The sequence below is a fragment of the Eurosta solidaginis genome, chromosome 3 (assembly GCF_040869045.1).
Source record: "Eurosta solidaginis isolate ZX-2024a chromosome 3, ASM4086904v1, whole genome shotgun sequence".
NCBI classification, from domain to species: domain Eukaryota; kingdom Metazoa; phylum Arthropoda; class Insecta; order Diptera; family Tephritidae; genus Eurosta; species Eurosta solidaginis.
This window is the reverse complement of record NC_090321.1, coordinates 274337524-274352194: the sequence shown is the minus strand read 5'-3', so window position 1 is coordinate 274352194 and position 14671 is coordinate 274337524. Positions and strand designations below refer to the sequence as shown.

General features: G+C 37.0%; 1 non-coding gene across 1 annotated transcript; it reads right to left on the bottom strand.

Annotated features, from left to right (window-relative positions):
• Positions 1–14207: 14207 nt before the first annotated feature.
• On the bottom strand, positions 14208–14309 carry LOC137247336 (U6 spliceosomal RNA). Its single transcript, XR_010951809.1, has one exon. It is a non-coding gene; the product is annotated as a U6 spliceosomal RNA (small nuclear RNA).
• Between the last annotated feature and the right edge of the window lie 362 nt (positions 14310–14671).

The window sequence follows — 14671 nt, the reverse complement described above, 5'->3', positions numbered from 1 at the left end:
CCTGCACATAATTTACGACAATTTACAGCCCCGCGCTTGAACTCACGCCTTTTCCGCTTGGTCGATCATGTGCGCCTCTCACCACCGCTTTATCTGGCCCAGTCTAATTGGAACGTCTACGGAGCAAGCTTCAAAGGATGCGCCCTTTTTAGCTAATTCATCCGCTTTTTCATTCCCATCTATTCCCATATGCCCTGGGACTCAATATAGATGTATGCTTCTCCCTGTCGCGATTCCCTCCAGAGACTGCTTACACTCAAACACACATTTAGATGCTGTGTTATGAAAGATTATTGCCTTAATTGTTGTTTGGCTGTCAATATAAAAGTTAAAACGGTTGCAGCTTAAGCTATTGTCTTCTAGAGTTACTACTTCTTTGGTTACGGCTAATATTTCCGCTTCGAAAACGCTACAGTAATCCGGCAGCATGTAGGATCTGCTTATTTCCGTATCAGCACAGTATACCGCAGACCCTACTCCTTCCACTACTTTGGAATCATCGGTGTACACATGTATCGCCTCGTCCGCCATTTGCGCACCCTTGCGCCAACCGTCCACCTATATTGTCGCCTTAAGATCTCCCTCGAAGCGCAGATAGGGAATCAGGTAGTCTGTTCGTCTTTTGATTGATGACGCTATAATACTATGGCCATATGGTCGGCGCTCAAGCTGTCCTGAGACACCGAGGCTGGTTGCGGTTGTTAATGCTATGTTCTTTGCTACCAGGTCTATAGGTAGAATGTGCAGAATGGCATACAGTGCAACCATGGGGGTTGTTTCCAGGGCTCCCGTAATGCTAAGCATCGATATTTAGGTATATTGTTTATTGTGTGGCTTTCCACCAAATATTGCATTCCTAACAGGAACGGAGAACTATACACATCTATATAGAAGGACAAAAACATGGTGTCTAGCCACATTAGGAGAACAATCCAACATGATATAGAGGGAAATTCTCGAAATTTCCTTAAACAAAGAAAATTGAAATTACAATTATAAAAGTACATTAAAGAATTGGCGTTGGCTTTGTAGCTGTCGGCCAAATAATTGTAATCTTACTCCCCTTCATCCGGTATTATGACATACGCGCAATGAAGTTACTTAAATATCAAAAAAAAAAAAAAAAAAAAAAAAAAAAAAAAAGCTAATGGCTCTCCCCCGATACAAATACTCAACTATATTGATCATCTTCCTTAACCCCCATTAACATGTGTTAACCGAAAAGGAACCCACAGTGGAAAGAAAAACTTTAGAGGATACATTTTCTCCCTCTTTGGGCAAAGAAAGCTTGCATTCCCGATGGAATTCATTGGTTTGCAAAATTTTTTTGATCCACCTCATACTTATCCAGAGATCGTTGAATAACTTTGCAGGATCCACTTTCCCCTATTTGGAGGGATAATGCTTGCTTTCTCATCATAAATCATATGCCCATTTTATACGAATTTGCACATACTCCCTACCGAGCTATCGCTTCCAGAATAAAATATTTCAGAAAAGCATCATAATGATAAATGAATAAATGCAAGTCGCGATAACCTCCGAAGAGATTTCAAGGCGCACTTCTACTTCAGTTCGCCTCGTGCTCCTTATCTATGCATCATATTATTTAGCCTAAGATATGCAAAATACTAGCGTACCTGGAACACTTTATGCATTTTTTCTTCCTTTTCTTTCACTTTTCTTTCTATTCTTGTTCATTTCTTATTCCATATTCCACTCCTCCCTCACTCCCACTCGCACTCCGACTTTCGCTTCCACTCCCACTTCACTCCAATTCCCACACCCACTTCCACACTCACTCCAAACCTCAATCCTACTCACACTCCCACACCCACCCCCACTGTCACTCCCACTTATGCTCCCACTTATGCCATCACTCTCACTCACACTCCCATTTCCACCGGCACTTCCATTCCCACCTACAATACCGCTATCACTACAACTCACGTTCTCACATCCACTTCTATAAAGTATATTTATAACCTTCATGAAACTGGTAGTCTAAATTCAAAGCAAATTTGAAAAAAAAGACCAAATAAAATAAATATTTCCTAAAGAGCAGACCCCATTGGTTAGAGTAGAGTGTAGCTTCCTATTTAACACTTTTAGTCAATTCAGTACATGAAATCATTCAAATTATTATTTGCCTGACCCACAGCACATGCATGAGAAAACACCTCTCAATCGGTAGAATATTTAGAACTTTATCGTTATTATATGCCTGAGATCTTAACGGTATTCTTTCAATATTTTTTTGCCTGATAGGAGTCAAATTTTGGTGACTAAGGAATGTGTTTACTGGATATTTGCAGACACAGTGTGCACTCAGTTTTATTTCTATGCAGCTTTTCCTACATATTTTTGTTGATAACAAGGAGGAGAGAGGGAGAATAGAGTCATAAGCAAGAGAAAACAAAAGCGGCTTTACCGATTCGTTGTATTCTGGCGGCGAAATTAAGGCAAATTCAACGAAACCCGTGATAGAACGACTGGTGAATTTTAATCAGAGAAGAAGATTGGGGAAGTTTACGGATCAGAGGGAGAAGAAGAGCGCTTGCATATTACCTTTCAGCATTAAAAATTATCTAACACATGGACCATGAGGCGGTAGAAGTACGCCGAACGCAATTCAAGAATTTTTTTTGCGAGAAATCTTCGGTACCGCAACCAGTTTGAGGAGGAAGCAGTTTCAGACAGCAGAATGAAGCAAAAAGGTATAACTATTGCAATGGCACTACACCCGTCCCAGATAGATTACTTTCTGTAACTTCTAGTGTTAAAAAGAGAAACAGCCAAATCCTCTTTACGCTATCCACTTTGTGACTTTGTTGAGTTAACTCGAGTTTAATCCGGCCTTTGGGCTAAGAGGAGAAGTAAAATTTTACTTAAGTAGCCAAAAGCTACATCGAGCTCATCTTTAACTTTAGCTTAAACTGGCGTTGAAAAATCTGGCCTTAAATTTGTTCAGTTAATTCATATATGTAATATACCTATATTACTACAAAAGGCTAGGTCATTCCCAAACACCAGAGAACCGATATATTGCTGTTTAAACGTTTTTGTTTTCATATTCAATAATCGAATGTACCTAAATTGAAATTTTTTTGTTGTCACACTTATGCTGCTACAATCACAAAAATTCTATAGGCTGTCTTGTTTTGATTCAGAACACATCGCGAGCATTTTCTATTAGCAATATAGGAGTATTACATATATGAGTCAATTCAATAAAAAAAATGTTATTTTTATATATACGTACATAGAAATAAAGCTTTTAAAGAACAATTTTATTTTTCAAATATCATTTTAGTTTTTAAGTTGCAGTTGCATGCTTGCTCAAAATGTAGGCTTCCGACAGCCTACGTAAGTTTTTTATTCCAGTTACATGAAGGATATATAAATATCGATTCGATTATGATTTCGGTATAATTATACTTCCTGGATGCATCACCGATCTCTTTTTTTAAGGGGTGGAAGAGTTCCGATCCAGACAATTAGAACTCTCTGGTGCTATTGGTTATCAGGGCAGCGTTTCATTCATCAGGATAATTTTGTAATACCATTATCAGACTTCTATTTGATATAATCTCAAGCTCTCCACCTTATAAACTGTCTACCTGTAGTTGTTTCTTTTGTAAATGGCTTCTCGCGTTTTAGCAATGGCGGTAGCGCACACTTAAGTTTTCATTTCGCGTACTCTAGGTAGCGTTCCTTGATATTTAACACAGCCATTATCGATTTATGAGCTGCAGTTGACAGGGCGTATGACTAACATTTTATTATACTGTAACGAATTTACTGCGAATTCTCGAATTTGCCCTTCTTCTAAGTTCGAATCACTAAACTGTTGAATAAATAACTCCAATATTGAATAGTGGAAATATGGCCCTTATTAAAGTACTTCACAATAACACTTATACTTTGCAACTAGCTTTCTTAATAACCAAACCGACTGATAGCTTAAATGAAACTGAATCTCGCCTCTACTGTTGTCGCCTTTTTATACTGTCTGATTTCCTCGTTGCATATTTCTAGGCTTTTCTAATTCTAAAACTTACTAGTTAGTTATAAATTTCTCAGCTACAACTACAGATGTATAATTTTTATAGCTTCTCTCATACCCCATGCTCTTGTATGTGTGAGCGATACTTCCACAATTATAACTGCATGCCTTTAGGATTATCTCAGATAAGATATATGCATGTGTTCGTGCACTGTTTCTCCCTGCTTGTACTTACATATGTATAGACATAATTTATTGATTCGTTTGTGTAGATACATAATGATTGATTTATGGATGTGCATGCAAGTCACTGTTTACCATGGGCTTAGAGATGGCAGTACCCCTAAGTGTTGCTAATATTTGTAACAGTACCTATGTAGGTAATGCCATATCCATCCGCCTGTCCCTACATCCGTGAGCTAGTGTGATACATAAATTGCACAGAAATTGAGATACCTGTAAGAAATATACTGGCTAATATAAACCGAGATTAGATTTGTATTGAAAATGGGCGAAAACGAATATCAGCTCGCCTCTTTTTCGACAACAAAAATTTCTAAAAATGGAGAAATTCTATAATTTAATACCAAAAACAGATAAAGTGATGCAACTGGATATTTCGGTTGACTTTATGGGTGGCTGACACCGCTCGCAGTTAGTAGAAGAAAATTTAAAAGTCTACAAGCTGGAAATTAAAAGCCATTGGATATATGATGTTAAAATTGTCCTTGCTATTTTGTACCGACTGACTGATTGTTAGATTGAATTGAAAATTTTCAAAATCCATGATTTCTCTGAAGTGAATAAGTCTCGGCCAATTGTTTGGGTTAGATTGAGACTTCTTCACATCATGACCTTCCACTGCTTAAATTTAGTCTCTCATCTAATTAAATCTTAGCAGTAAAGGAATATACCAGCAAACTTGGTTAAATTTGAAAAATTATTTTTTTTCTCATTTCAATTAACAATATTTTGATGCTTAAATTATGCAAGGAAGTGTAAAAGTTCATGATAGTAGTGCACATTGTACTTTTACGAAAACTCAGCATAAGTAGGTACAATGTACATATATATGTATGTAAGTATAAAAAAGTAGTAATAAAATAGAAATTCCAAAACATCGAAATGAATACTTGTAGTGTAGAAATAACAAGGTTAAATCTGATGCTTACCAAAATGCTCCCACTTACTCCGACATTGCATCACTAAGATATAGCATTGCGAAACTGAAGGACATTGCGTGGGAAGCATAAATATAATATAATCATGTTTCAGTTCAGGGTAACGAGACCAAAAATACTGTAGCGAATATACATAATTGGCTCACTTTTTGTGTTAGGGTGGCAAGGATTTACATCATCTGTTAGCATTCAATATAATGGTATATGCTGGCAACATTTAATATCCAAACGTTTTTTTTGTGCAATAAACTTTTTTTACAAGTTCTAATTTACAACAACAGTGAGAATATCAATAAACTTGGCTCAAATTAAATTGGCGAGGATTAAGGCCGCACTTCTCTTACAATCGCTTGCATGCTGTTTTTGAATAATTGATAAAAAATGTACACAACTGACCTAATAACTGACTATTGACTTAGGATAAGTTAGATTGAACTCGCTGGTCAATAAGAGCCTCACATAGACTGAATGGGTCGATAGTGTTACCAAAAGTTTGACCAACGACCCAACTGAAAAATCCTATGAAAAACCCGAAACTGTATTTTAAAACTACTCCGTCCTCTTGAAGAATACTAGAACCTTTCTAGAGCCTATGCCACTTGTTGCTTCTAGATCTGACAGCTGTTTCAGTCTTAATAGCTGGATTCTTATCCTATCAAAGCGCAGAGCACGAGCACAAAACATGGTCGACCTTTTTCTCCCACAATTCTTTCTTACCAGATATGAGTCAATATTCCTCTCTTTTTAATGACAGAAGGAACATTTTTAATCTATGGTTGTAAGACATATACATGATTTTCGATAATTTGCAGTCCCGCGTTTTGGTCCACACTCTTCACTCTTGGTTTCGCCTTCTCTTAATCTCGCTCAGTCCATGAGACGTCTGCGGTGAAAGCTACGAGGAATGCGCCTGTTTTTAGCCAGCCCATCCGTGTTTATCATTCCCAATCTATTCCCATATGCCGTCGAACACAATAATGATATATGCTTCCCCATATCCCGTTTCTATCTATGGGGTTGCTTACACTCTAATACAAATTTCGATGCTGGCCTATGCGAGATAATTTCCTTAATTGCAGCTTGGCTGTATTTAGAATAGTGGACGCGGCTGCAGTTTAAGCTATTTTCTTTCAGTGTTTCTACTGCTTTAGTGAGGGCAATTACCTCCGCCTGAGAAAGGCTACAGTGATCTGGCAGCCTGTGGGATCTGCTTATTTTCGGATCAGCACAGTATACAGCAGATTCTGCTCATTCCACTACCTTGGACTAAGGTGTATGGCCTCGCTCGTCATTTAAGCACCTTTCCGCCAAAAACCTACCTCTATTGTGGCTGTAATAGTGCTTTCAAGAGCAGATACAGAATCAGGTAGTTTTTTCGTTCTGCAATTGATTCCGTTATAATGCTATAACCGTATGGTCTACGCTCAAGCTGCCCCGAGTAACGGAGCCTCGTTACAGTTATTTACGCTATGTTCGTATGTTCGAGGAAACGAACATACGGCAAGGTATGTATATTCCGAAGCGCCTAATCCATCAAAGAGCTAACAGTTGGAAGGTACTTTCCACTTGTAACAACTGCAGCGTCATCTGCTTAAGCTATAAGTTTGACGGGTACCTCATTTAACCACATGAGCAGTTGATAACTAACTTTCTCAGCAAAGGCGCTAATACCCCGTCTAGCGACGTGCACCCGTCTACTGATTTTGAGGTGTTAATACTATTAAGCCATATCAACTTAACTCTATTGTTTCGATAGACATCTGCCACAGTAATTCTTGCATCTTTTTGCGTCGAAACTACTCAGCTACAAAGCAACGCTAAGCCCTAATCAGTGACGGTGGCTTTAAATTCAAAAGTTGAACCGAATCTGATTTCCTTGCATAACAATGAAGTGAGACAACCACTTTTTGCACAGAAATAACTGCTGTCTTAATTTTGGCCAGCTAGATCAAATACCCCACCGTGCAACTGTTATATTGTAGGGAATACCATCGAGTAAAATTGTTTCCGGCCGATACAGTTCTTGTATGTTCTTGGATAGGTATTGTGTTCAGAAGCTTGTTGAACGCAAAAAATAGACCAAAAAACGAAAGAAAGAGACAAGTAGAATTGCGAACAAAAATTTCGTTTTGTGGAGTTTATTTTTTAAGGAAGAGGTAGGCTCTGTTTCAAAATGGAATGCTAAAATATAGTTTATGTCCAAGCGCGGCAAAGGCATAGAAGAAGAAGTAGTAGAACAAGTTTTGTATGTCACAAAACTTAACAAGTTTTTTTATATTCAATACTATTTGAATTAGTTACTTCTCTCTGCAAAAACTAAAAGATTTTTGTAGATGTAACATGCTTACGGGCTGCGACAATTTAATGAAAACATGACCCACTCTGATTACATTAACTTATACATATATAGGTGTAGTGTTATGTGATTTTACTTATATCAGCTCTCCACGTATATTGTTTCTCCATTACGCTACATTTGCCTTCTATATTACTGCATACATTATAACCATGTTTGTGCTTACACATTATCCTTCGCTCCATAGAATATAATTTTATTGGTATATACCAATACCACACCCTACGCCTGTTTTTATATTCTACACACAGATATCCCCCATACAACACAATACTTATACTAACAGCTTACGCTTACGCTTACACCTTACGCTTCTATTCAAGAGATATGGCCCGCACCATTTTAGGTTAAGTTGAACTGGCCGTTCCATGAGGACTTCACGTAGACTGAATGAGTCCGTAGTGTTACCACAAGTTTGTTTTATCAACCAAATTGAAAAGCCCTATCAAAAACCAGGACTTATGTTATAAAATAACTCCGTGTTCTCGGCAAATACTAGAAGCTTCCTAGGATGTAAGCCACTTGCTGCTTCTAACTTTGACAGCTGTATCACTCATAATAGTTGCAGTCTTAGCCTGGAAGGCGCAGGGCATGGGCACAGAAAGTGCTCGATCATTTCCTCCTCCAATCCACACTTCTGACATCTGCTATCACTGACCAAGCCTAATTTATAGGCATGTGACGCCAGAGGGCAATGTCTAGTCAGAATATCCATCATGAGTCTACAGTCTTCCATTTTTAATGATAGAAGCAACTTTGTTTCTATTCTCTTCCAGGGTTTCTACTGCTTAGGTTACGGCTAATGCTTCCGCTCGGAAAACGTTGCAGTAATCCTGCAGGCTGTAGGATCTGTTTATTTCCGGATCGGCATAGTATACCGCAGATCCCGTCCTTCCACAACTTTGAAGCCATCTGTGTACACATGTATCGCCTCGTCCGCAATTTGAGAACCCTTGCGCCAACCGTCCACCTCTATTGTGGCCTTAAGATCTCCCTCGAAGCGAACACGCATCATTTTATTAAGCAGCATTTTAAGGAGCTACAAAAAGTTGAGAGAAATCTTCCAAGCCATATTGGAACAGAAAAAGACAAGCTCAATCAATTGCATTGTTTTACAGTTAATAATTACTTCTTACGAATACGAGTGAAGATGATGCTACTCTGAAGCGTGTGCGCACCCTATCGTTAAATGCAGAAATATTGTAATGACGTATTGCAGTAGATAAACAAGAGCTTGACGGTTTCAGTAAAACATATATTTTGGCACTACATTTGTAAATTTCCTTTCCTTTCTTTTTTTTTTTTTTTTTTGAGCTGTAGATACTTGCCACCCTGTTGGCGCTCAATTTCGCACTATCAGCGTTCCTGCTGCCATTTGCTGTTACTTGATGCTTTCTGCTTGACGCTGCCACTGACGTTAAGCGTAAGTGTGACCATGATTAATGGCGTGTTTCATTTGACATTTTAACAAAGTGTTAGACGTCTTCTCTACTTTTGCTCCTTCTACTGATCTTCCATCTCATTTTGGTGTTTCTATATTTTCCCCTTCTTGTAGATATTTTACGTGTATATTACAAACTACGAGTAATTTTGTAACTCTACTGTAAATGGCATCTCTGACGTTCATGAGAAAAATATAAATGCATTCTGATGGTCTGATGACAAGCTAGTGTGTGCATTTACGCGCCATCATACATAATTTACATATACATGTACAATAGGGTGGGCCGATTTGTATGGACGAAAATTAACCGATTCCGCGCCATCGATTTTTCGATAGGATTTGGGTTCAGGAAAAAAGTTCCACTACGCATACCCAAAAAAATAATTTTCGAGCCTGCGAAATTTAATTTTTTTGACTTTTTTCCGACTTTGTTTTTTAAGGTTTTTTTCAGGACCTACTAAAGGATTTTCATATGTATACCCTGTCCGACCCAAAAACGTTGGCGTTAATACTTTTTTGAAAGAAAAAAAAAAATTTTACAATCAAATGGTATGCGTAGTGGAACTTTTTTCCTTAGCCCAAGTCCTATCGCAAAATCGATGGCGCGATATCGGTTAATAAATCGACTCAGTCTAATGTACATATATGCGATTGTAAGAGAAATTTTTTGCGTGCTGCACTGCACTCAAAGTTGCTTCTGGAACTTAATGTTCATAAATGGAAACGATTTTCGAAACAATTAAAAATCACATTTCATCCAAAAACTTGGTTATGAATATTTTCGAACATCTTTCTTCACGGTATGAAGGAATCTATAATGCAAGCATAAGGTAAGTGTAAGCGTAAGCATAATCTCTGGAAGTGATATACAATGTAGGAGTTCAAAATATAAGCGTAAGGATGCCACCATATTCTATCGTAATATGGAACAATGTACGTAGTAGAATTGATATGAGGGAAATCATAGAGCAAATCAATTTACCCTCCGACTAGCGGTGAATAAATTGAACACATCTTAGCCTTGCAGTCTGGCCAGTCGATATTTGACATTTTGAACTTTATCCACAAATATTTAAATTTCTAGGGAAACTCGTCGCACACTGTGATTACCTAAAATAAAATTTTGAAATGAATGCGAACTATGATGTCTTATAGGCTTAAAAATATGTTCGTCTAGGCAGACGACAACGCTAAAATGCGACATAATCAATTTTGGTACAAAAAAAAAAAAAGATAAAATAAAAAGAAAAAAGTATAGGTTTCCGAATTATTATAAAGACCGTCTCTAAACTTAAAAAGTCTCTACAGCTTTTCATGATCGGGTGCAGTAAAGTTATTCACGAATAAAAAAGTCTTCTCAACGTAACAACTATTGGAGAAGTTAATGGAAACAAACGTAAGCAGAAAAACTTTTCCATGATAATAGTAGGTACAAAGGAGAATGAAAAATGACAAAGGAAAAACAGAGCATGTGAAGAAAATGAGACGGAAGAAGAAGGGAAAGAAAAATCTATTTAATAGCACTCTCGAAAATGACGTTGATCATAATAGAGAAGGCAATCAAGACAAAAAAACAAAGGAAAGTTATCGATGTTTCATCGACGAGCTTTGTCTTTTTTTTTTCGAAAATATTTCGATTTACTATCGAAAGGTTGTCGATTAGATATCGAAAAGCTATCAATACAATATAAAAAGTTAATAAGTTTGTTAGCTATTATTTATTGAAAAAAAAAAAAAAAATAAATTATTTACCATATAATAATTATTTGGCGACCTTTATTTACTAAGCGATGGTTTTGCCGGCTCGAGGTGAAATATTGATTTTATAATAAAAACAACAAAGTTTTTAATTTTGTGTTGCGATATATTTCGATATAAGTTCGGTAATCATCATCAGGGGAACTATAACAAATATAACATTATTTATAATAACAACTTAAAATATTGACAATTTTTGTTGTTATATCGGCCTACTGATTTTACGATCGCGGGTTCGAATCGAGCTCAAGGCCTAACAATAATTTTTTATCATTATTATTGTTATGATAAATTTTTTCTTAATTGAAAATATTGACAATAAAATTATTACATACATTTCGTTTTACAAGTCTGTTCTGTTTTACGCGGAGCTTTCTACTGTCGATTTGATAGTTAATAAATATCTAAATATGTGGACGGAGCCGTCAGCATCGGTTTTGTAATTTAGTCGTATGTTAGGTGGTGTGTTATTTATATGCAGCATTTCCAATGTGAGGCGCTCGCTATAGTTTGACTCTTGCTGGAGAATAGTTACATTGTTTAAATCGGAGAGTGGCCGCTACTCGCACAGTGGGCCAATAAAGCTGTTTTATAAGTATTTGACGGTGTGTTTTGTTTAAAGTCTGACTTGTGCTGTGCTAGTCTTGTTTTTAATTTTGACTTGGTCGTCCCTACGTAGACGCGATCGCATGGTTCACCATCATTGCCATTACATACACAACATTGCTTCTTTCCATGTGAGATATTTTAGCTTTCTTGTTGCTAAAAATATTTTTAATGTGTTTTTCGGTTTATTAGCTACTTTATACGTAGGTATTTTTATTGTAGCAGTCAGACTTTGCTAAATGCTCTGAAAGATTGGTAACTTATAATATTTGACCTCGAGTCGGCAAAATCATAACTTATTTATCTTAAAATTATCGAAATTACGAAAACAGGTTGTCTAAATCATATTGAAAAGTCATCGATTTGTTATCGAAAAATTATCTGTTTATTATCTAAGTTTAATTTATTTGTTACCGATTTGATTATGGATTTGTTATTTGGTCTTTGTTGATAAATAATCGTATTTTTTCCATTGCTCGGAGTTTATATATATCAGAAAAGAGGATTTTTCGTTTATTTTCGCCCATTTAAATATAAATCTATTATATCAGGAAATGAACTGCTGGATTTGGCGACACTATTTTCTTCCCTGAAGCGCGGGCCGCTGTGCAAGCACAAAATTTGTGTATAAAAATATCGTGTTAAAAATCTCCAGCAGGGATTATTGGCTGCGGTCGGATAGGTGACCTTGAGTTAGATAATAGGTTTGGAGGGGGTGATTTTAAAAGACTGAAGCCTTGAGGTCCTTTTTAGACTACCTGAACAATGTAGTGTCTTCGAGGCAGTAACATTAGCTGACACGAAATTTCGGTTTGGATGGAAAATTCACTTTCGGTAGGGACATTTTTTTTTAGCGATCTCCAAGCGGTCATTAAATTCCTTGGCTCTACACATTCAATTCTGAGATGACACTTAACTCTCTCCGATCCCTTCAGGAGGTAACTCAACAGAACCGTAAAGACCTCATATGGGTTACAGTATTTAGAGATATTGAGGTAATATGTATTGCAGACGAACTTGCTAGGAAGGGCACGACCAAGCAGATTACTGAGAAAGAACGCTTAGGTATACCATTTGGCACATGTAAGCTACAGAAAATAGAGTGCATTTATCGTCAAGCCATCGATTGCGTGATATCAGAGTGTCGGAGATCTAAGCAAAACTGACCAAAGCCTTAAGAGATTCTCCCACATGTGCACCTTACGTAAAGAACAAAAGTTGGATGCTTTCATCTGCAACGGCTCTGCGTTAAGTTGCAACAAATTAGCGCTGTTTAATAGCTGCCTCTGTCTTGGTTATCTACACCAGATCATAGAGCGAGACACTAAGAACTTGATGGAATTTATAAGGACCTCTAAATGTTTCAAAGAGCAGTGGTAACTGTGTTTTTTGCTATCGCTACGAATCTAATGATATTGGAATATGTTTGACTCCATATCAGTCCTTCAACCTTGACTTACCTAACTTGATTTTATGGAAATCTAGAAGAGCCAGCGGAGGTTTTTCTGCCCTAAATTTGTCCAATCTCCATACATTTTAATAAGCTCTTTCCGTCTGACTTTACCCTCCCCCTCTTCACTTTTTCCTAATCCTTTTATTCACTCCTCCCTCCGTCTTTTTCGCTTCATCTATCTCCATCTTCGTCTCATTCTATCCCTTTCTCAATCTCCTTCTCTCTTTTCTCTTCTCTCAATTTCTTCTCTTTCTTCTGCATTCCTTATTGCCTGTTCCAGAGGGTGGTATGTATTTTATTCCAGTCCCAGTCCCAGTTCCAGTCCGTCTCTGGATAATATATTACTCTGTACGAAAGCACTCATCAACAGCTTTCATTTGTTATCCATATTCTATAAACACATTCTAGGGGTACTCGGGTCCACGTTTCGGCCTATATCTCGAGACCCTGTCCGTCGATCGCAACCAAGCCTATTTAGTAACCACAGCGCGAGGTTTACGCAACTTGTGTGAAATTTTGAACAAAATCGACTGACGCATCTCTTCAAACACCGGCGACCAACGAACACATTTTTAGCCTTTCTTTTTATATATATATAGTTTTTTATTTTTCACACTTCACTACAATATTAAAACGAAACGCAGATTTTCGTTTCTTTTGAAATTCGGCCTTAAAATTGCACATGGAACAACTAAAGACTCTCCTGAATTAAAAAAAATGTCACAGTACCTCTAAAACGCGGGCCTTCTCAGAAACCCATTGGCCCGGGGCCAATCCCCCCACCTTCTCGGCGGGCCTGTTGATGTGCTATACTTGATATCATTCGCTGTAATATTTTTTATTGATAAGCACCAACCAATTACACGGAAGTATATCCACACCACCTGAAAATGTGAGTACCGGTGCGTATACGTAACATTTTATTATTACGTATAAACAAATAAAAAATTTGCAATAAAATAATATTTCGGCTATAAACTGAAATACAACCTATCCTATATTTCAAATTAGGTCGAACTACACAAGGGGTGCGAAACAAATTCAAAATTGGTTCAGTAGTTTAGGAGTCCATCGGGAAAAAACATAGTGACACGTGATTTTTATATATTAAGATTGAAGGGATCGCAATGTCTGCTGGCCTTATTGCCATTGGCATAATAATACTTGTTAAACCATTTTCTGTAACCTGGTGGTACGTAGCCGCAAATAAGTATGTATTATAATGACAAATGATGCGGATCGCAACAAGATGTTAATTCACCGGCATGCAGGGTCGTGAGCATGTCGTCAGCTTTGTTATTGTAAAAGAACAATAAAAGCAATATCACTTTATAGTTCGCTTCAATGCGGCAGAGCCGAAAACAATATCGTTCTCAATTTTCTTTTTCTTTCTTTTTTGTTAAAAAAATGTGGAACGCTTCACGATTTTGGGTGTCATCCTTTCGCAGGGGCCATGCTAATCTGCTCTAATAATAAAAAAAAAATAATAATAACAAAAAGAATTAAATATTTATTTGGATGTTCTTTCGAAAATATACATAAAATTGAAATGCCAATCAAATATTGTACACACAAAAATTTGTTGGCTGCTTAACATTTTTGCAAAAGATAACGTTGTGTCCTCATATGAGAAAGCAAGTGTGGGTTATACATATGCACATACGTATACATACAATTTTGTTAATGTGTTGTTGTGAAAAATAAATAAATTTTTGATATATGAGACAAAATCGTTGTCTAAACAAGCACGCCAATCACACATAACTAAATAAATATATAAAATTATCTAAAAAAAAAAAACACAAAACCCACCCATCCGAAATTGTACAAGCAAGTAATCTCGAAGAGGCATTTTTTGTCTCGTTAC